The 23,900-nt window shown below is 35.5% G+C and overlaps 11 non-coding genes across 11 annotated transcripts; all 11 read right to left on the reverse strand.

Moving 5' to 3' along the window:
* Window positions 1-6: 6 nt before the first annotated feature.
* TRNAQ-CUG (transfer RNA glutamine (anticodon CUG)) lies at window positions 7-78 on the reverse strand. The gene has a single exon. It is a non-coding gene; the product is annotated as a tRNA-Gln (tRNA).
* A 5,133-nt stretch (window positions 79-5,211) lies between these two features.
* On the reverse strand, window positions 5,212-5,283 carry TRNAQ-CUG (transfer RNA glutamine (anticodon CUG)). Its single transcript has one exon. It is a non-coding gene; the product is annotated as a tRNA-Gln (tRNA).
* A 1,040-nt stretch (window positions 5,284-6,323) lies between these two features.
* TRNAQ-CUG (transfer RNA glutamine (anticodon CUG)) lies at window positions 6,324-6,395 on the reverse strand. The gene has a single exon. It is a non-coding gene; the product is annotated as a tRNA-Gln (tRNA).
* Window positions 6,396-8,552: 2,157 nt separating this feature from the next.
* TRNAQ-UUG (transfer RNA glutamine (anticodon UUG)) lies at window positions 8,553-8,624 on the reverse strand. Its single transcript has one exon. It is a non-coding gene; the product is annotated as a tRNA-Gln (tRNA).
* A 300-nt stretch (window positions 8,625-8,924) lies between these two features.
* Window positions 8,925-8,996, reverse strand: TRNAQ-UUG (transfer RNA glutamine (anticodon UUG)). Its single transcript has one exon. It is a non-coding gene; the product is annotated as a tRNA-Gln (tRNA).
* Window positions 8,997-9,296: 300 nt separating this feature from the next.
* On the reverse strand, window positions 9,297-9,368 carry TRNAQ-CUG (transfer RNA glutamine (anticodon CUG)). The gene has a single exon. It is a non-coding gene; the product is annotated as a tRNA-Gln (tRNA).
* Window positions 9,369-10,036: 668 nt separating this feature from the next.
* Window positions 10,037-10,108, reverse strand: TRNAQ-CUG (transfer RNA glutamine (anticodon CUG)). Its single transcript has one exon. It is a non-coding gene; the product is annotated as a tRNA-Gln (tRNA).
* Window positions 10,109-10,408: 300 nt separating this feature from the next.
* Window positions 10,409-10,480, reverse strand: TRNAQ-CUG (transfer RNA glutamine (anticodon CUG)). The gene has a single exon. It is a non-coding gene; the product is annotated as a tRNA-Gln (tRNA).
* A 1,041-nt stretch (window positions 10,481-11,521) lies between these two features.
* On the reverse strand, window positions 11,522-11,593 carry TRNAQ-CUG (transfer RNA glutamine (anticodon CUG)). The gene has a single exon. It is a non-coding gene; the product is annotated as a tRNA-Gln (tRNA).
* A 10,523-nt stretch (window positions 11,594-22,116) lies between these two features.
* TRNAQ-UUG (transfer RNA glutamine (anticodon UUG)) lies at window positions 22,117-22,188 on the reverse strand. Its single transcript has one exon. It is a non-coding gene; the product is annotated as a tRNA-Gln (tRNA).
* Window positions 22,189-23,608: 1,420 nt separating this feature from the next.
* TRNAQ-UUG (transfer RNA glutamine (anticodon UUG)) lies at window positions 23,609-23,680 on the reverse strand. Its single transcript has one exon. It is a non-coding gene; the product is annotated as a tRNA-Gln (tRNA).
* Between the last annotated feature and the right edge of the window lie 220 nt (window positions 23,681-23,900).

Consider the following 23,900-nt stretch of genomic DNA (forward strand, 5'->3'; position numbering starts at 1 on the left):
AAACGAAGGTCCTACCGAGATTTGAACTCGGATCGCTGGATTCAGAGTCCAGAGTGCTAACCATTACTCCATAGGACCTGTAATACTTTTCAATATACATTTCTATGGTGAAAACAAACATTACTCAGAAAGATAAAAATCCTTTCAACTGAGATGACCGATGCAATTCGAATACCTGTGCGTCACTCAGACATTGACACCTTCTCACGCATTGATATCATGAAAGGTATTATTGTTTTAGCAACTGCCCTCAGATGATGATTTTTAGGAAGGATTTATTACAGATTGGCGTGAGGGCACGTCGCATTCCTCCTGCGCCGCAAGTTTATATATATCGATGTTTACCTCGGGGATATATCATACCAAAATGAACGAAGGTACTACCGAGATTTGAACTCGAATCGCTGGATTCAAAGTCCAGAGTGCTCACCATTACACCATAGGACCTGTAATACTTCCTTCCAATATACATTTCTATGGTGAAAACAAACATTACTCAGAAAGATAAATATCCTTTCAACTGAGATGAACGATGCAATTCGAATACATGTGCGTCACTCAGACATTGACACCTTCTCACGCATTGATATCATGAATGGTATTATTGTTTTAGGAACTGCCATCAGATGATGATTTTAAGGAAGGATTTATTACAGATTGGCGTGAGGGCACGTCGCATTCCTCCTGCGCCGCAAGTTTGTATATATCGATGTTTATCTCGGCGGTATATCATACCAAAATAAACGAAGGTCCTACCGAGATTTGAACTAGGATCGCTAGATTTAATGTCCAGAGTTCTAACCATTACACCATAGGGCCTGTAATACTTCCTGCCAATATACATTTCTATGGTGAAAACAAACATTACTCAGAAAGATAAAAATCCTTTCAACTGAGATGACCGATGAATTTCGAATACCTGTGCGTCATTCCGACATTGACACCTTCTCACGCATTAATATCATGAATGGTATTATTGTTTTAGCAACTGCCATCAGATGATGATTTTAAGGAAGGATTTATTACAGATTGGCGAGAGGGCACGTCGCATTCCTCCTGCGCCGCAAGTTTGTATATATCGATATTTATCTCGGCGATATATCATACCAAAATAAACGAAGGTCCTACAGAGATTTGAAATCGGATCACTGGATTCAAAGTCCAGAGTGCTGACCATTACACCACAGGACTTGTAATACTTCCTTCCAATATACATTTCTATGGTGAAAACAAACATTACTCAGAAAGATAAAAATCCTTTCAACTGAGATGACCGATGCAATTCGAATACCTGCGCGTCACTCTGACATTGACACCTTCTCACGCATTGATATCATGAATGGTATTACTGTTTTAGGAACTGCGATCAGATGATGATTTTAAGGAAGGATTTATTACAGATTGGCGTGAGGGCACGTCGCATTCCTCCTGCGCCGCAAGTTTATATATATCGATGTTTACCTCGGGGATATATCATACCAAAATAAACGAAGGTACTACCGAGATTTGAACTCGGATCGCTGGATTCAAAGTCCAGAGTGCTCACCATTACACCATATGACCTGTAATACTTCCTTCCAATATACATTTCTATGGTGAAAACAAACATTACTCAGAAAGATACAAATCCTTTCAACTGAGATGACCGATGAATTTCGAATACCTGTGCGTCATTCCGACATTGACACCTTCTCACGCATTAATATCATGAATAGTATTACTGTTTTAGGAACTGCGATCAGATGATGATTTTAAGGAAGGATTTATTACAGATTGGCGTGAGGGCACGTCGCATTCCTCCTGCGCCGCAAGTTTGTATATATCGATATTTATCTCGGCGATATATCATACCAAAATAAACGAAGGTCCTACAGAGATTTGAAATCGGATCGCTGGATTCAAAGTCCAGAGTGCTGACCATTACACCATAGGACTTGTAATACTTCCTTCCAATATACATTTCTATGGTGAAAACAAACATTACTCAGAAAGATAAAAATCCTTTCAACTGAGATGACCGATGCAATTCGAATACCTGCGCGTCACTCTGACATTGACTCCTTCTCACGCATTGATATCATGAATGGTATTACTGTTTTAGGAACTGCGATCAGATGATGATTTTAAGGAAGGATTTATTACAGATTGGCGTGAGGGCACGTCGCATTCCTCCTGCGCCGCAAGTTTGTATATATCGATGTTTATCTCGGCGATATATCATACCAAAATAAACGAAGGTCCTACCCAGATTTGAACTCGGATTGCTAGATTTGAAGTCCAGAGTACTAACCATTACCCCATAGGGCCTGTAATACTTCCTGCCAATATACATTTCTATGGTGAAAACAAACATTACTCAGAAAGATAAAAATCCTTTCAACTGAGATGACCGATGCAATTCGAATACCTGTGCGTCACTCAGACATTGACACCTTCTCACGCATTGATATCATGAAAGGTATTATTGTTTTAGCAACTGCCATCAGATGATGATTTTAAGGAAGGATTTATTACAGATTGGCGTGAGGGCACGTCGCATTCCTCCTGCGCCGCAAGTTTGTATATATCGATGTTTATCTCGGCGATATATCATACCAAAATAAACGAAGGTCCTACCGAGATTTGAACTCGGATCGCTAGATTTAAAGTCCAGAGTAATAACCATTACACCATAGGGCCTGTAATACTTCCTGCCAATATACATTTCTATGGTGAAAACAAACATTACTCAGAAAGATACAAATCCTTTCAACTGAGATGACCGATGAATTTCGAATACCTGTGCGTCATTCCGACATTGACACCTTCTCACGCATTAATATCATGAATGGTATTATTGTTTTAGCAACTGCCATCAGATGATGATTTTAAGGAAGGATTTATTACAGATTGGCGTGAGGGCACGTCGCATTCCTCCTGCGCCGCAAGTTTGTATATATCGATATTTATCTCGGCGATATATCATACCAAAATAAACGAAGGTCCTACAGAGATTTGAAATCGGATCGCTGGATTCAAAGTCCAGAGTGCTGACCATTACACCATAGGACTTGTAATACTTCCTTGCAATATACATTTCTATGGTGAAAACAAACATTACTCAGAAAGATAAAAATCCTTTCAACTGAGATGACCGATGCAATTCGAATACCTGCGCGTCACTCTGACATTGACACCTTCTCACGCATTGATATCATGAATGGTATTACTGTTTTAGGAACTGCGATCAGATGATGATTTTAAGGAAGGATTTATTACAGATTGGCGTGAGGGCACGTCGCATTCCTCCTGCGCCGCAAGTTTGTATATATCGATGTTTATCTCGGCGATATATCATACCAAAATAAACGAAGGTCCTACCCAGATTTGAACTCGGATTGCTAGATTAGAAGTCCTGAGTACTAACCATTACCCCATAGGGCCTGTAATACTTCCTGCCAATATACATTTCTATGGTGAAAACAAACATTACTCAGAAAGATAAAAATCCTTTCAACTGAGATGACCGATGCAATTCGAATACCTGTGCGTCACTCAGACATTGACACCTTCTCACGCATTGATATCATGAAAGGTATTATTGTTTTAGCAACTGCCATCAGATGATGATTTTAAGGAAGGATTTATTACAGATTGGCGTGAGGGCACGTCGCATTCCTCCTGCGCCGCAAGTTTGTATATATCGATGTTTATCTCGGCGATATATCATACCAAAATAAACGAAGGTCCTACCGAGATTTGAACTCGGATCGCTAGATTTAAAGTCCAGAGTACTAACCATTACACCATAGGGCCTGTAATACTTCCTGCCAATATACATTTCTATGGTGAAAACAAACATTACTCAGAAAGATACAAATCCTTTCAACTGAGATGACCGATGAATTTCGAATACCTGTGCGTCATTCCGACATTGACACCTTCTCACGCATTAATATCATGAATGGTATTATTGTTTTAGCAACTGCCATCAGATGATGATTTTAAGGAAGGATTTATTACAGATTGGCGTGAGGGCACGTCGCATTCCTCCTGCGCCGCAAGTTTGTATATATCGATATTTATCTCGGCGATATATCATACCAAAATAAACGAAGGTCCTACAGAGATTTGAAATCGGATCGCTGGATTCAAAGTCCAGAGTGCTGACCATTACACCATAGGACTTGTAATACTTCCTTCCAATATACATTTCTATGGTGAAAACAAACATTACTCAGAAAGATAAAAATCCTTTCAACTGAGATGACCGATGCAATTCGAATACCTGCGCGTCACTCTGACATTGACACCTTCTCACGCATTGATATCATGAATGGTATTACTGTTTTAGGAACTGCGATCAGATGATGATTTTAAGGAAGGATTTATTACAGATTGGCGTGAGGGCACGTCGCATTCCTCCTGCGCCGCAAGTTTGTATATATCGATGTTTATCTCGGCGATATATCATACCAAAATAAACGAAGGTCCTACCCAGATTTGAACTCGGATTGCTAGATTTGAAGTCCAGAGTACTAACCATTACCCCATAGGGCCTGTAATACTTCCTGCCAATATACATTTCTATGGTGAAAACAAACATTACTCAGAAAGATACAAATCCTTTCAACTGAGATGACCGATGAATTTCGAATACCTGTGCGTCATTCCGACATTGACACCTTCTCACGCATTAATATCATGAATGGTATTATTGTTTTAGCAACTGCCATCAGATGATGATTTTAAGGAAGGATTTATTACAGATTGGCGTGAGGGCACGTCGCATTCCTCCTGCGCCGCAAGTTTGTATATATCGATATTTATCTCGGCGATATATCATACCAAAATAAACGAAGGTCCTACAGAGATTTGAAATCGGATCGCTGGATTCAAAGTCCAGAGTGCTGACCATTACACCATAGGACTTGTAATACTTCCTTCCAATATACATTTCTATGGTGAAAACAAACATTACTCAGAAAGATAAAAATCCTTTCAACTGAGATGACCGATGCAATTCGAATACCTGCGCGTCACTCTGACATTGACACCTTCTCACGCATTGATATCATGAATGGTATTACTGTTTTAGGAACTGCGATCAGATGATGATTTTAAGGAAGGATTTATTACAGATTGGCGTGAGGGCACGTCGCATTCCTCCTGCGCCGCAAGTTTGTATATATCGATGTTTATCTCGGCGATATATCATACCAAAATAAACGAAGGTCCTACCGAGATTTGTACTCAGATCGCTGGATTCAGAGTCCAGAGTGCTAACCATTACACCATAGGACCTGTAATACTTTTCAATATACATTTCTATGGTGAAAACAAACATTACTCAGAAAGATAAAAATCCTTTCAACTGAGATGACGATGCAATTCGAATACCTGTGCGTCACTCAGACATTGACACCTTCTCACGCATTGATATCATGAATGGAATTATTGTTTTAGGAACTGCTATCAGATGATGATTTTAAGGAAGGATTTATTACAGATTGGCGTGAGGGCACGTCGCATTCCTCCTGCGCCGCAAGTTTGTATATATCGATGTTTATCTCGGCGATATATCATACCAAAATAAACGAAGGTCCTACCCAGATTTGAACTTGGATCGCTAGATTTAAAGTCCAGAGTACTAACCATTACACCATAGGGCCTGTAATACTTCCTGCCAATATACATTTCTATGGTGAAAACAAACATTACTCAGAAAGATAAAAATCCTTTCAACTGAGATGACCGATGAATTTCGAATACCTGTGCGTCATTCCGACATTGACACCTTCTCACGCATTAATATCATGAATGGTATTATTGTTTTAGCAACTGCCATCAGATGATGATTTTAAGGAAGGATTTATTACAGATTGGCGTGAGGGCACGTCGCATTCCTCCTGCGCCGCAAGTTTGTATATATCGATGTTTATCTCGGCGATATATCATACCAAAATAAACGAAGGGCCTACCGAGATTTGAACTCGGATCGCTAGATTTAATGTCCAGAGTACTAACCATTACACAATAGGGCCTGTAATACTTCCTGCCAATATACATTTCTATGGTGAAAACAAACATTACTCAGAAAGATAAAAATCCTTTCAACTGAGATGACCGATGCAATTCGAATACATGCGCGTCACTCTGACATTGTCACCTTCTCACGCATTGATATCATGAATGGTATTACTGTTTTAGGAACTGCGATCAGATGATGATTTTAAGGAAGGATTTATTACAGATTGGCGTGAGGGCACGTCACATTTCTCCTGCGCCGCAAGTTTGTATATATCGATGTTTATCTCGGCGATATATCATACCAAAATAAACGAAGGTCCTACCGAGATTTGAAATCGGATCGCTGGATTCAGAGTCCAGAGTGCTAACCATTACACCATAGGACCTGTAATACTTTTCAATATACATTTCTATGGTGCAAACAAACATTACTCAGAAAGATAAAAATCCTTTCAACTGAGATGACCGATGCAATTCGAATACCTGTGCGTCATTCCGACATTGACACCTTCTCACGCATTAATATCATGAATGGTATTATTGTTTTAGCAACTGCCATCAGATGATGATTTTAAGGAAGGATTTATTACAGATTGGCGTGAGGGCACGTCGCATTCCTCCTGCGCCGCAAGTTTGTATATATCGATATTTATCTCGGCGATATATCATACCAAAATAAACGAAGGTCCTACAGAGATTTGAAATCGGATCGCTGGATTCAAAGTCCAGAGTGCTGACCATTACACCATAGGACTTGTAATACTTCCTTCCAATATACATTTCTATGGTGAAAACAAACATTACTCAGAAAGATAAAAATCCTTTCAACTGAGATGACCGATGCAATTCGAATACCTGCGCGTCACTCTGACATTGACACCTTCTCACGCATTGATATCATGAATGGTATTACTGTTTTAGGAACTGCGATCAGATGATGATTTTAAGGAAGGATTTATTACAGATTGGCGTGAGGGCACGTCGCATTCCTCCTGCGCCGCAAGTTTGTATATATCGATGTTTATCTCGGCGATATATCATACCAAAATAAACGAAGGTCCTACCCAGATTTGAACTCGGATTGCTAGATTTGAAGTCCAGAGTACTAACCATTACCCCATAGGGCCTGTAATACTTCCTGCCAATATACATTTCTATGGTGAAAACAAACATTACTCAGAAAGATAAAAATCCTTTCAACTGAGATGACCGATGCAATTCGAATACCTGTGCGTCACTCAGACATTGACACCTTCTCACGCATTGATATCATGAAAGGTATTATTGTTTTAGCAACTGCCATCAGATTATGATTTTAAGGAAGGATTTATTACAGATTGGCGTGAGGGCACGTCGCATTCCTCCTGCGCCGCAAGTTTGTATATATCGATGTTTATCTCGGCGATATATCATACCAAAATAAACGAAGGTCCTACCGAGATTTGAACTCGGATCGCTAGATTTAAAGTCCAGAGTACTAACCATTACACCATAGGGCCTGTAATACTTCCTGCCAATATACATTTCTATGGTGAAAACAAACATTACTCAGAAAGATACAAATCCTTTCAACTGAGATGACCGATGAATTTCGAATACCTGTGCGTCATTCCGACATTGACACCTTCTCACGCATTAATATCATGAATGGTATTATTGTTTTAGCAACTGCCATCAGATGATGATTTTAAGGAAGGATTTATTACAGATTGGCGTGAGGGCACGTCGCATTCCTCCTGCGCCGCAAGTTTGTATATATCGATATTTATCTCGGCGATATATCATACCAAAATAAACGAAGGTCCTACAGAGATTTGAAATCGGATCGCTGGATTCAAAGTCCAGAGTGCTGACCATTACACCATAGGACTTGTAATACTTCCTTCCAATATACATTTCTATGGTGAAAACAAACATTACTCAGAAAGATAAAAATCCTTTCAACTGAGATGACCGATGCAATTCGAATACCTGCGCGTCACTCTGACATTGACACCTTCTCACGCATTGATATCATGAATGGTATTACTGTTTTAGGAACTGCGATCAGATGATGATTTTAAGGAAGGATTTATTACAGATTGGCGTGAGGGCACGTCGCATTCCTCCTGCGCCGCAAGTTTGTATATATCGATGTTTATCTCGGCGATATATCATACCAAAATAAACGAAGGTCCTACCGAGATTTGTACTCAGATCGCTGGATTCAAAGTCCAGAGTGCTCACCATTACACCATAGGACCTGTAATACTTCCTTCCAATATACATTTCTATGGTGAAAACAAACATTACTCAGAAAGATAAATATCCTTTCACCTGAGATGAACGATGCAATTCGAATACGTGTGCGTCACTCAGACATTGACACCTTCTCACGCATTGATATCATGAATGGTATTATTGTTTTAGGAACTGCCATCAGATGATGATTTTAAGGAAGGATTTATTACAGATTGGCGTGAGGGCACGTCGCATTCCTCCTGCGCCGCAAGTGTGTATATATCGATGTTTATCTCGGCGATATATCATACCAAAATAAACGAAGGTCCTACCGAGATTTGAACTCGGATCGCAGGATTCAAAGTCCCGAGTGCTAACCATTACACCATAGGACCTGTAATACTTCCTTCTTTTATACATTTCTATGGTGAAAACAAACATTACTCAGAAAGATAAATATCCTTTCACCTGAGATGAACGATGCAATTCGAATACGTGTGCGTCACTCAGACATTGACACCTTCTCACGCATTGATATCATGAATGGTATTATTGTTTTAGGAACTGCCATCAGATGATGATTTTAAGGAAGGATTTATTACAGATTGGCGTGAGGGCACGTCGCATTCCTCCTGCGCCGCAAGTGTGTATATATCGATGTTTATCTCGGCGATATATCATACCAAAATAAACGAAGGTCCTACCGAGATTTGAACTCGGATCGCAGGATTCAAAGTCCCGAGTGCTAACCATTACACCATAGGACCTGTAATACTTCCTTCCTTTATACATTTCTATGGTGAAAACAAACATTACTCAGAAAGATAAAAATTCTTTCAACTGAGATGACCGATGAATTTCGAATACATGTGCGTCATTCCGACATTGACACCTTCTCACGCATTAATATCATGAATGGTATTATTGTTTTAGCAACTGCCATCAGATGATGATTTTAAGGAAGGATTTATTACAGATTGGCGTGAGGGCACGTCGCATTCCTCCAGCGCCGCATGTTTGTATATATCGATGTTTATCTCGGCGATATATCATACCAAAATAAACGAAGGTCCTACCGAGATTTGAAATCGGATCGCTGGATTCAGAGTCCAGAGTGCTAACCATTACACCATAGGACCTGTAATACTTTTCAATATACATTTCTATGGTGCAAACAAACATTACTCAGAAAGATAAAAATCCTTTCAACTGAGATGACCGATGCAATTCGAATACCTGTGCGTCACTCAGACATTGACACCTTCTCACGCATTGATATCATGAATGGTATTATTGTTTTAGGAACTGCCATCAGATGATGATTTTAAGGAAGGATTTATTATAGATTGGCGTGAGGGCACGTCGCATTCCTCCTGCGCCGAAGTTTATATATATCGATGTTTACCTCGGGGATATATCATACCAAAATAAACGAAGGTACTACCGAGATTTGAACTCGGATCGCTAGATTTAAAGTCCAGAGTACTAACCATTACACCATAGGGCCTGTAATACTTCCTGCCAATATACATTTCTATGGTGAAAACAAACATTACTCAGAAAGATAAAAATTCTTTCAACTGAGATGACCGATGAATTTCGAATACATGTGCGTCATTCCGACATTGACACCTTCTCACGCATTAATATCATGAATGGTATTATTGTTTTAGCAACTGCCATCAGATGATGATTTTAAGGAAGGATTTATTACAGATTGGCGTGAGGGCACGTCGCATTCCTCCAGCGCCGCATGTTTGTATATATCGATGTTTATCTCGGCGATATATCATACCAAAATAAACGAAGGTCCTACCGAGATTTGAACTCGGATCGCTGGATTCAGAGTCCAGAGTGCTAACCATTACACCATAGAGCCTGTAATACTTCCTGCCAATATACATTTCTATGGTGAAAACAAACATTACTCAGAAAGATAAAAATTCTTTCAACTGAGATGACCGATGAATTTCGAATACCTGTGCGTCATTCCGACATTGACACCTTCTCACGCATTGATATCATGAATGGTATTACTGTTTTAGGAACTGCGATCAGATGATGATTTTAAGGAAGGATGTATTACAGATTGGCGTGAGGGCACGTCACATTTCTCCTGCGCCGCAAGTTTGTATATATCGATGTTTATCTCGGCGATATATCATACCAAAATAAACGAAGGTCCTACCGAGATTTGAAATCGGATCGCTGGATTCAGAGTCCAGAGTGCTAACCATTACACCATAGGACCTGTAATACTTTTCAAAATACATTTCTATGGTGCAAACAAACATTACTCAGAAAGATAAAAATCCTTTCAACTGAGATGACCGATGCAATTCGAATACCTGTGCGTCACTCAGACATTGACACCTTCTCACGCATTGATATCATGAAAGGTATTATTGTTTTAACAACTGCCATCAGATGATGATTTTAAGGAAGGATTTATTACAGATTGGCGTGAGGGCACGTCGCATTCCTCCTGCGCCGCAAATGTGTATATATCGATGTTCATCTCGGCGATATATCATACCAAAATAAACGAAGGTCCTACCGTCATTTGAACTCGGATCGCAGGATTCAAAGTCCCGAGTGCTAACCATTACACCATAGGACCTGTAATACTTCCTTCCTTTATACATTTCTATGGTGAAAACAAACATTACTCAGAAAGATAAAATTCCTTTCAACTGAAATGACCGATGCATTTCGAATACCTGTGCGTCACTCAGACATTGACACCTTCTCACGCATTGATATCATGAATGGTATTATTGTTTTAGCAACTGCCCTCAGATGATGATTTTTAGGAAGGATTTATTACAGATTGGAGTGAGGGCACGTCGCATTCCTCCTGCGCCGCAAGTTTGTATATATCGATGTTCATCTCGGCGATATATCATACCAAAATAACCGAAGGTCCCACTGAGATTTTAACTCGGATCGCTGGATTCAAAGTCCAGAGTGCTAACCACTACACCATAGGGCCTGAAATACTTCTTTCCAATATACATTTCTATGGTGAAAACAAACATTACTCAGAAAGATAAAATTCCTTTCAACTGAGAAGACCGATGCAATTCGAATACATGTGCGTCACTCAGACATTGACACCGTCTCACGCATTGATATCATGAATGGTATTATTGTTTTAGGAACTGCCATCAGATGATGATTTTAAGGAAGGATTTATTATAGATTGGCGTGAGGGCACGTCGCATTCCTCCTGCGCCGCAAGTTTGTATATATCGATGTTTATCTCGGCGATATATCATACCAAAATAAACGAAGGTCCTACCGAGATTTGAACTCGGATCGCTGGATTCAGAGTCCAGAGTGCTAACCATTACACCATAGGACCTGTAATACTTTTCAATATACATTTCTATGGTGAAAACAAACATTACTCAGAAAGATAAAAATCCTTTCAACTGAGATGACCGATGCAATTCGAATACCTGTGCGTCACTCAGACATTGACACCTTCTCACGCATTGATATCATGAATGGTATTATTGTTTTAGCAACTGCCATCAGATGATGATTTTACGGTAGGATTTATTACAGATTGGCGTGAGGGCACGTCGCATTCCTCCTGCGCCGCAAGTTTGTATATATCGATATTTATCTCGGCGATATATCATACCAAAATAAACGAAGATCCTACCGTGATTTGAACTCGGATCGCTGGATTCAATGTCCAGAGTGCTAACCATTACACCATAGGGCCTGTAATACTGCATTCTAATGTACATTTCTATGGTGAAAAAAAAACATTACTCAGGAAGATAAAAATCCTTTCAACTGAGATGACCGATGCATTTCGAATACCTGTGCTTCACTCAGACATTGACACCTTCTCACGCATTGATATCATGAATGGTATTATTGTTTTAGCAACTGCCATCAGATGATGATTTTACGGAAGGATTTATTACAGATTGGCGTGAGGGCACGTCTGTTAGGAGTTCAAAAGACCCTTACGTTCAAAAGTCTCCCCTGTATATTTTTTATATCTTAATTACTCACTAATTTATGACTCTTACATTCATATTTTAGCAGGAAGTTGTTTAACTTTATATTATCAACATACACTGTTGGCGTTTCCTAATTTTAGCGAGACTATTTATTATTAATAACTCTTTTTCGTCGGAAACCCCGTTCTACTTCTTCAAACGTGCGAAAAAAAAACCGTCGATAATTGACTACTAGCCTGAGGAGTATGAAAATGGCATCATGGGAAAACTTTAAATTTGTCTACCGGAAATCTATGGCCGTTCTGTTGCTGTTGAACCGTCCCGCGAATCTGCCACATAGATTGCTATTTTACATCGCTGCGGCTAAAAGGTGGGTAGTTATTGCATTCAATTTGTTAACAAACATGTACAAATACTAAATAATGGGAGGTGGGTGTTTCATGATTGTAATCGCTTCGTGGACAGTTGACGCTGGTTCCAGTGCCAGAGACGGAGTGCTCGTTTACTAGTGCAGTGATGTGATGATGTGAGCTGCAGTCCGGGTGCTATGAATTGGGAGATACAATGTAATCAGCAATCATAGCTAGCATATAAATTGTTCATGTTGCTTCTAAAATATGCCCGTACTATTCGAAAATATTGGGTACGTTCAGTGAAGTGAGTGACTCAGGCCGACAAACAGCTCGTCGCAGTTTAGTCGGTCGCCACTTATCCTGATCATGGAGGTAAAAAACATCCGTGTCTTGATAGACAGTCTGCATGTCTCCAGTGTTTTTGTAATTTTGGTAATGTGTTTTGAGAAATCTGATTTTTGAAAGTATGCCTGTGCGTCGTACAGCTTCGAACACGAAAATTAGAAGCAGACTGGCAACGCAAGCCCCATCAAGTCATTCCATGTGTGCCTCCAATTGATCGAATGTACAATGATACGCATTGTTAACTTGTCAAGATAAATTGATACACTGAAATACCCCTACCCAAAGGAGGGCAAATATGTTTGAGTTACAAACTTTGAGTTACTAACAAGTCTTATCATAATTTAATGGTCACTGTGACCCTATTCAAAATTATTTAATTTGTACCCCATAAAAGTATATACTGAACATTACCATATGTTTTGTGTTGTTGATGTAACATTTTCTGTCTGCATTTGGTCAAGATCTAAAGAAAAAATATGTTTACTATGAATTTATTATTTTATTCTGTTTTAAAAAGAATGAGAACCTGTTTGTAAATTTTATATGATAAATTTAATTTGGGAAAAAACACAAACTGTACAAACTTTATTCTTTTATCCAAGATTTTGTATGATCATATTATTATAATTTATACTATTTTGAAGTAGTGTTTTTGAGTGAACTTAAAAAACATTTTTTAGAGAAATTGAGAAAAAATACAGCAAAGGAAACACAGGCGTACACTACTGTACACTATTATGTAACACATATTTACAACAGCATAGTATACAAAACAGAAAATGTTGTATTTAAGTTAAACAACTCTCACATGTTGTGCATCTCCATGCCTGTCATAAAAGTGGTATCTCCCAACTGCCCGCGAAACATGTATCTAAACTCCAAAGGCGCGGCATTTGATCTGATTGAGTTTTGTCTAAACAATCATGTACATTTCATGATTGACCTGACCACTTTTATCGAAGGTTCTAACCGGCAAATCTGCACGTCTGTGTTTCCGTTACTGATTTATCTGCATGATTGGTTGGAACTCCATTGACAATCCCTTTTCACAATGTTTGGTCCAGCACAGTGGTTACAAGTGTACGAACAGTCATATCTCTGCCATTTCTATGCCAATCTTCTCCAAACTGGGTATGATTAGTGTACTTATGGGTCCGGTGCTGACATCATATAGTGTGTGTGCTAATTTGCATATTTGTAAATTGTAATCCTTATGGATGAAGTCATATCTCTGGCATGGCTGATATTCTTCAAACTTAGCATGATTAATGTAATTATTGATCCGGTGGTGACAATATATATTGTGTGTGCTAATATTCATATCTGAATATTATTTGCATATATTAATGTTTGTGGACGAAATCGTATCTGGTGTTTCTATGTTGATCTTCTCCAAACTTGGTATGGTTAGTGTACTTATGGTTCCGGTTCTGACAACATATTGTGTGTGTGCTAATTTGCATACGTTTGCATATATTAATGCTTATAGACCAAATTGTGTCTGGCATTTCTATGCTGACTTTTGACTGTCACGCTTATTTTTAAAACTGTTGCTCTCAATTTACAAATTCTCTCCATTCACACTAAAGCTTTTCAGTGTTTAACTTTAATTGCAAGAACAAAGAGTTCAAAAATTTCTAGCAACTACATACAGATTTGTTCAGTGTAATCAACCAGATTCAAAAATAGCATACACTGCCTTATAGTCACTGTAATAGCAGTTTAAGGTACCCAAAGTTGTAACTGAATGATTCCAATTTTCCATGAACAGTTTGGGAATCAACCATCTCTGATGGTTTTTTTGTTTTATTTACATATGAAGACATTTGAACAAAGTGATTTATTGAACTTAACACACAAAATCACCATTACCAGTAAATAGCGTTTTATTTATTTGGAAACTGTACATGTATAACGAACCGGATGCAACACATACATGTGCGGTCAGAAAGGGATTTAAATTTTGAGCAGTCTGTAAGAAAAGGGGGATGATTTTTAGCATCGCTGTCGACTTTGTCGAGCGGAGCTTATCATATAAGTGATTGTTCGTCTTCGTCCGTCCGTCGTCCTTGTCAATGTTTTACTTTTTCTACTTCTTCTTGAAAACTACAAGCCTGAATGCTTTTATACTTGGTGTATATGTACCTTGGGTAGATCTCTCTCAGATTTGTTCATTTTGTATTGATATCTTCAATTTTCTAATTTGGGGGAATATTTTTGCCATTTTCGGTAAAAAGTGATATTTTCGACTTCTTGTTAAAAACCACAAGTCTAATTGCTTTTATATTACATATATAGGTACTACATGTGGACCTCTTTCAGATTTGTTCATTTTGTAATGATATCTTTAATTCTTTAATTTTGGTGAATATTTTTGTCATTTTTGGTAAAAAGTGATATTTTCGGCTTCTTGTTAAAAACCACAAGTCTAATTGCTTTGATATTACATATATAGGTACTACATGTGGACCACTCTCAAATTTGTTCATTTCATGATGACACTTCAATTCTCTAATTTTGATGAATATTTTTATCATTTTTTTATTGTGTTCTCGTCATTTTTGCAGTGGATTGTTCAATTGTATGTTAAATTTTATATCTATATGCTGTGCATGAAAAACCATTTATGAATGTACTGTTTTAAATGAATAAATAACAAATTACAATTACAAATTTTGACCTCAAAACAAATCGATTTGTCCATAGTGTCAGCGATTATTTCCCCCAGCACATTCACATCCCTATCCAACCACATCTGGTGCTACTGGTAACTTCACTGTCCCTTACCATGTGTTTAACCATTACACAGCATAATTTTCAATACGCCACTATTAAACATCTGAACTCTGCCCCCCAACCCTAAAAAGCATGGGCAGTAGAAGCATTTTCAAACAAGAGCTGAAGAAAATGCTTCTCAGTGAATTATATTTATCTATGTACATAGAGCATATTCATTTTAAAAGTATGCCAATTTGAATACTCTTATTAAATAATTTTAATATCATTCATTCATTGTGATGATTGATTATACTATTTACTGGTTGATCTCATTTATTTAATTCATTACTTTTGTTTGTTTGTTTACTGTGACTTTTATGACGACTTAATTTTTTTATTTAATATTAAGGGCCATGGACTAGACTAGTCCATGTGGACTATTTCCTTGGTCCCCACCAGTATTATACAATTTTGTCTCGTACATGAACATGTAAATATTTTGTTTGTATACTGGTGAAATAAATAAATATAAATATAAATCGAGAACCAGTGATCATATTCAGACAAAACTTGGCAATCGGATAGTATGGGACAAACGATGGTTTTGTTACAAGTCTGTTCATATTTAATCAGGAAAATTTGCATTATAATGAATTTTTCTGGTGCTAATATCCTAAAACAAAATCGTCACATACAACCCAGAACACTGAAAAATATATTTCTAATAATCGGATGAAATCACAGATAATTTAAGGCACTTATATAAGATCTAACTAGAAATAGATGGAAGTTCAAAAGTATCCTATTTACGTTCAAAAGTATACTCGTAATATCGTAATGTTATGTATTAGAAGATTTCAATAAATGTCTACTAATATTAATTAGAAATAAATGGAAGTTCAAAAGTATCCTGTTTACGTTCAAAAGTGTACTCGTAATATCGTAATGTTATGTATTAGAAGATTTCAATAAATGTCTACTAATATTAGAAATAAATGGAAGTTCAAAAGTATCCTATTTACGTTCAAAAGTATACTCGTAATATCGTAATGTTATGTATTAGAAGATTTCAATAAATGTCTACTAATATTAATTAGAAATAAATGGAAGTTCAAAAGTATACTGTTTACGTTCAAAAGTGTACTCGTAATATCGTAATGTTATGTATTAGAAGATTTCAATAAATGTCTACTAATATTAGAAATAAAAGGAAGTTCAAAAGAATCCTATTTACGTTCAAAAGTATACTCGTAATATCGTAATGTTATGTATTAGAAGATTTCAATAAATGTCTACTAATATTAATTAGAAATAAATGGAAGTTCAAAAGTATCCTGTTTACGTTCAAAAGTGTACTCGTAATATCGTAATGTTATGTATTGGAAGATTTCAATAAATGTCTACTAATATTAATTAGAAATAAATGGAAGTTCAAAAGTATCCTGTTTACGTTCAAAAGTGTACTCGTAATATCGTAATGTTATGTAATAGAAGATTTCAATAAATGTCTACTAATATTAATTAGAAATAAATGGAAGTTCAAAAGTATCCTATTTACGTTCAAAAGTGTACTCGTAATATCGTAATGTTATGTATTAGAAGATTTGAATAAATGTCTACTAATATTAATTAGAAATAAATGGAAGTTCAAAAGTATCCTATTTACGTTCAAAGGTGTACTCGTAATATCGTAATGTTATGTATTAGAAGTTTTCAATAAATGTCTACTAATATTAATTAGAAATAAATGGAAGTTCAAAAGTATCCTGTTTACGTTCAAAAGTGTACTCGTAATATCGTAATGTTATGTATTAGAAGATTTCAATAAATGTCTACTAATATTAGAAATAAATGGAAGTTCAAAAGTATCCTATTTACGTTCAAAAGTATACTCGTAATATCGTAATGTTATGTATTAGAAGATTTCAATAAATGTCTACTAATATTAATTAGAAATAAATAGAAGTTCAAAAGTATCCTGTTTACGTTCAAATGTGTACTCGTAATATCGTAATGTTATGTATTAGAAGATTTCAATAAATGTCTACTAATATTAGAAATAAATGGAAGTTCAAAAGTATCCTATTTACGTTCAAAAGTATACTCGTAATATCGTAATGTTATGTATTAGAAGATTTCAATAAATGTCTACTAATATTAATTAGAAATAAATGGAAGTTCAAAAGTATCCTGTTTACGTTCAAAAGTGTACTCGTAATATCGTAATGTTATGTATTGGAAGATTTCAATAAATGTCTACTAATATTAATTAGAAATAATTGGAAGTTCAAAAGTATCCTATTTACGTTCAAAAGTGTACTCGTAATATCGTAATGTTATGTATTAGAAGATTTCAATAAATGTCTACTAATATTAATTAGAAATAAATGGAATTTCAAAAGTATCCTGTTTACGTTCAAAAGTGCACTCGTAATATCGTAATGTTATGTATTAGAAGATTTCAATAAATGTCTACTAATATTAGAAATAAATGGAAGTTCAAAAGTATCCTATATACGTTCAAAAGTATACTCGTAATATCGTAATGTTATGTATTAGAAGATTTCAATAAATGTCTACTAATATTAATTAGAAATAAATGGAAGTTCAAAAGTATCCTATTTACGTTCAAAAGTGTACTCGTAATATCGTAATGTTATGTATTAGAAGATTTCAATAAATGTCTACTAATATTAGAAATAAATGGAAGTTCAAAAGTATCCTATTTACGTTCAAAAGTATACTCGTAATATCGTAATGTTATGTATTAGAAGATTTCAATAAATGTCTACTAATATTAATTAGAAATAAATAGAAGTTCAAAAGTATCCTGTTTACGTTCAAATGTGTACTCGTAATATCGTAATGTTATGTATTAGAAGATTTCAATAAATGTCTACTAATATTAGAAATAAATGGAAATTCAAAAGTATCCTATTTACGTTCAAACGTATACTCGTAATATCGTAATGTTATGTATTAGAAGATTTCAATAAATGTCTACTAATATTAATTAGAAATAAATGGAAGTTCAAAAGTATCCTGTTTACGTTCAAAAGTGTACTCGTAATATCGTAATGTTATGTATTGGAAGATTTCAATAAATGTCTACTAATATTAATAGAAATAAATGGAAGTTCAAAAGTATCCTGTTTACGTTCAAAAGTGTACTCGTAATATCGTAATGTTATGTAATAGAAGATTTCAATAAATGTCTACTAATATTAATTAGAAATAAATGGAAGTTCAAAAGTATCCTGTTTACGTTCAAAAGTGTACTCGTAATATCGTAATGTTATGTATTAGAAGATTTGAATAAATGTCTACTAATATTAGAAATAAATGGAAGTTCAAAAGTATCCTATTTACGTTCAAAAGTATACTCGTAATATCGCAATGTTATGTATTAGAAGATTTCAATAAATGTCTACTAATATTAATTAGAAATAAATGGAAGTTCAAAAGTATCCTATTTACGTTCAAAGGTGTACTCGTAATATCGTAATGTTATGTATTAGAAGATTTCAATAAATGTCTACTAATATTAATTAGAAATAAATGGAAGTTCAAAAGTATCCTATTTACGTTCAAAAGTGTACTCGTAATATCGTAATGTTATGTATTAGAAGATTTCAATAAATGTCTACTAATATTAATTAGAAATAAATGGAAGTTCAAAAGTATCCTATTTACGTTCAAAAGTGTACTCGTAATATCGTAATGTTATGTATTAGAAGATTTCAATAAATGTCTACTAATATTAATTAGAAATAAATGGAAGTTCAAAAGTATCCTGTTTACGTTCAAAAGTGTACTCGTAATATCGTAATGTTATGTAATAGAAGATTTCAATAAATGTCTATTAATATTAATTAGAAATAAATGGAAGTTCAAAAGTATCCTGTTTACGTTCAAAAGTGTACTCGTAATATCGTAGTGTTATGTATTAGAAGATTTCAATAAATGTCTACTAATATTAATTAGAAATAAATGGAAGTTCAAAAGTATCCTATTTACGTTCAAAAGTATACTCGTAATATCGTAATGTTATGTATTAGATGATTTCAATAAATGTCTACTAATATTAATTAGAAATAAATGGAAGTTCAAAAGTATCCTGTTTACGTTCAAAAGTGTACTCGTAATATCATAATGTTATGTATTAGAAGATTTCAATAAATATCTACTAATATTAATTAGAAATAAATGGAAGTTCAAAAGTATCCTATTTACGTTCAAAAGTATACTCGTAATATCGTAATGTTATGTATTAGAAGATTTCAATAAATGTCTACTAATATTAATTAGAAATAAATGGAAGTTCAAAAGTATCCTATTTACGTTCAAAAGTATACTCGTAATATCGTAATGTTATGTATTAGATGATTTCAATAAATGTCTACTAATATTAATTAGAAATAAATGGAAGTTCAAAAGTATCCTGTTTACGTTCAAAAGTGTACTCGTAATATCATAATGTTATGTATTAGAAGATTTCAATAAATGTCTACTAATATTAATTAGAAATAAATGGAAGTTCAAAAGTATCCTATTTACGTTCAAAAGTATACTCGTAATATCGTAATGTTATGTATTAGAAGATTTCAATAAATGTCTACTAATATTAATTAGAAATAAATGGAAGTTCAAAAGTATCCTATTTACGTTCAAAAGTGTACTCGTAATATCGTAATGTTATGATTTAGAAGATTTCAATAAATGTCTACTAATATTAATTAGAAATAAATGGAAGTTCAAAAGTATCCTATTGAGGTTCAAAAGTGTACTCGTAATATCGTAATGTTATGTATTAGAAGATTTCAATAAATGTCTACTAATATTAATTAGAAATAAATGGAAGTTCAAAAGTATCCTATTTACGTTCAAAAGTGTACTCGTAATATCGTAATGTTATGTATTAGAAGATTTCAATAAATGTCTACTAATATTAATTAGAAATAAATGGAAGTTCAAAAGTATCCTATTTACATTCAAAAGTATACTGGTAATATCTTACAGTTAGGTAATAGAAGATTTCAATAACTGTCTACTAATATTAGTCATAAATAAGTTTACATTGAAATTCTTATTTTTCAACGAAGTTAAAAAGCATCATTTTTTTGGCGTTCTAAAACCTCGTAATATCAAACGTTTAACAAATCTTAGAAAGGGTATTGAGACCAGAAATAAAAATCTTGTACTGAAGCTCAAAAAATTACAGTTGTACCAAATATGTCAAAACTCAAGATTGTTCTAGTTAGCTCATTGATATACTTAAGATAAAATATTCAGATATGTTTTTCATGCATAGTTTATCTCTAGAAAATGGGTGAAACATTTATAATTCACCATTTTTCATGAAATTAAACAATCATTAGTATTCTAATTTGCATATTCAGATAATAACCACTAGTAGTATGGATGCAGACTGCATCTATGTATGTGCCTATCATATTTCGTCCAAATCTGTCGAGTTGTTGAGATAATCCATATTTAGTAATGTGCAAATGAGGCAATTTACATATGCAAATCATCTCTAAATGTAGGGGCTATAGAAATGATGCCAATGTATATCCCTACGAAATTTAGTTCAAATCTGTTCAGTGTTGATGAATGAATCCAAACTTAGTGAAAAAATGCAAATATGCTAATTTGCATATGTAAATTACCCAATAGTAATAATGCCTGCAAATAACATCAATGAGCACCCGTATCAAATTTGGTTCAAATCCGTTGAGTTTTCATGAGATAATCCCAATTTACTAAAGAATGAATATGGAAATTGTCTAATTTACATAGTTAACATTAACTGATTTTGTATAAGTATTCATATTTCTTTTCAAATGTCTTCAAATTTCATTTATCTTCCTTTTAGACAACCTCAGAAAGTGAAGTTTATGTGTAAAACGCCTGCATTTGTGGTGAGCAGGCAGTAACATGAATTAAATATGCTATCAGACAGTACCTATGCAGTACCACCTAAGCTTCTGTTCATTGGGACATGGGACCCTTTGAACGCAAGGACCCTTTGAACTCCTAACACACGTCGCATTCCTCCTGCGCCGCAAGTTTGTATATATCGATGATTATCTCGGCGATATATCATACCAAAATAAACGAAGGTCCTACCGAGATTTGAACTCGGATCGCTGGATTCAGAGTCCAGATTGCTAACCATTACACCATAGGGCATGTAATACTGCGTTCTAATATACATTTCTATGGTGAAAAAAAACATTACTCAGGAAGATAAAAATCTTTTCAACTGAGATGACCGATGCATTTCGAATACCTGTGCGTCATTCATACATTGACACCTTCTCACGCATTGATATCATGAATGGTATTATTGTTTTAGCAACTGCCATCAGATGATGATTTTACGGAAGGATTTATTACAGATTGGCGTGAGGGCACGTCGCATTCCTTTGTGCAGCAAGTTTGTATATATCGATGTTTATCTCGGCGATATATCATACCAAAATAAACGAAGGTCCTACCGAGATTTTAACTCGGATCGCTGGATTCAAAGTCCAGAGTGCTAACCACTACACCATAGGACCTGTAATACTTCCTTCTAATATACGTTTCGATGGTGAAAACAAACATTACTCAGAAAGATAAAAATCCTTTCAACTGAGATGACCGATGCAATTCGAATACCTGTGAGTCACTCAGACATCGACACCTTCTCACGCATTGATATCATGAATGGTATTATTGTTTTAGGAACTGCCATCAGATGATGATTTTAAGGAAGGATTTATTACAGATTGGCGTGAGGGCACGTCGCATTCCTCATGCGCCGCAAGTTTGTATATATCGATATTTATCTCGGCGATATATCATACCAAAATAAACGAAGATCCTACCGTGATTTGAACTCAGATTGCTGGATTCAATGTCCAGAGTGCTAACCATTACACCATAGGGCCTGTAATACTGCATTCTAATGTACATTTCTATGGTGAAAAAAAAACATTACTCAGGAAGATAAAAATCCTTTCAACTGAGATGACCGATGCATTTCGAATACCTGTGCTTCACTCAGACATTGACACCTTCTCACGCATTGATATCATGAATGGTATTATTGTTTTAGGAACTGCCATCAGATGATGATTTTAAGGAAGGATTTATTACAGATTGGCGTGAGGGCACGTCGCATTCTTCCTGCGCCGCAAGTTTGTATATATCGATATTTATCTCGGCGATATATCATACCAAAATAAACGAAGATCCTACCGTGATTTGAACTCGGATCGCTGGATTCAATGTCCAGAGTGCTAACCATTACACCATAGGGCCTGTAATACTGCATTCTGATGTACATTTCTATGGTGAAAAAAAAAACATTACTCAGGAAGATAAAAATCCTTTCAACTGAGATGACCGATGCATTTCGAATACCTGTGCTTCACTCAGACATTGACACCTTCTCACGCATTAATATCATGAATGGTATTATTGCTTTAGGAACTGCCATCAGATGATGATTTTAAGGAAGGATTTATTACAGATTGGCGTGAGGGCACGTCGCATTCCTCCTGCGCCACAAGTTTGTATATATCGATGTTTATCTCGGCGATATATCAAACCAAAATAAACGAAAGTCCTATCGAGATTTGAACTCGGATCGCTGGATTTAGACTCCAGATTGCTAACCATTACACCATAGGGCCTGTAATACTGCATTCTAATATACATTTCTATGGTGAAAAAATAAGCATTACTCAGGAAGATAAAAATCCTTTCAACTGCGATGACCGATGCATTTCGAATACCTGAGCGTCATTCAGACATTGACACCTTCTCACGCATTGATATCATGAATGGTATTATTGTTTTAGCAACTGCCATCAGATGATGATTTTACGGAAGGATTTATTACAGATTGGCGTGAGGGCACTTCGCATTCCTTTGTGCAGCAAGTTTGTATATATCGATGTTTATCTCGGCGATATATCATACCAAAATAAACGAAGGTCCTACCGAGATTTGAACTCGGATCGCTGGATTCAAAGTCCAGAGTGCTAACCATTACACCATAGGACCTGTAATACTTCCTTCTAATATACGTTTCGATGGTGAAAACAAACATTACTCAGAAAGATAAAAATCCTTTCAACTGAGATGACCGATGCAATTCGAATACCTGTGAGTCACTCAGACATTGACACCTTCTCACGCATTGATATCATGAATGGTATTATTGTTTTAGGAACTGCCATCAGATGATGATTTTAAGGAAGGATTTATTACAGATTGGCGTGAG

Source organism: Saccoglossus kowalevskii, chromosome 11, assembly GCF_978046115.1.
Source record: "Saccoglossus kowalevskii chromosome 11, keSacKowa6.1, whole genome shotgun sequence".
Classification (NCBI taxonomy): domain Eukaryota; kingdom Metazoa; phylum Hemichordata; class Enteropneusta; family Harrimaniidae; genus Saccoglossus; species Saccoglossus kowalevskii.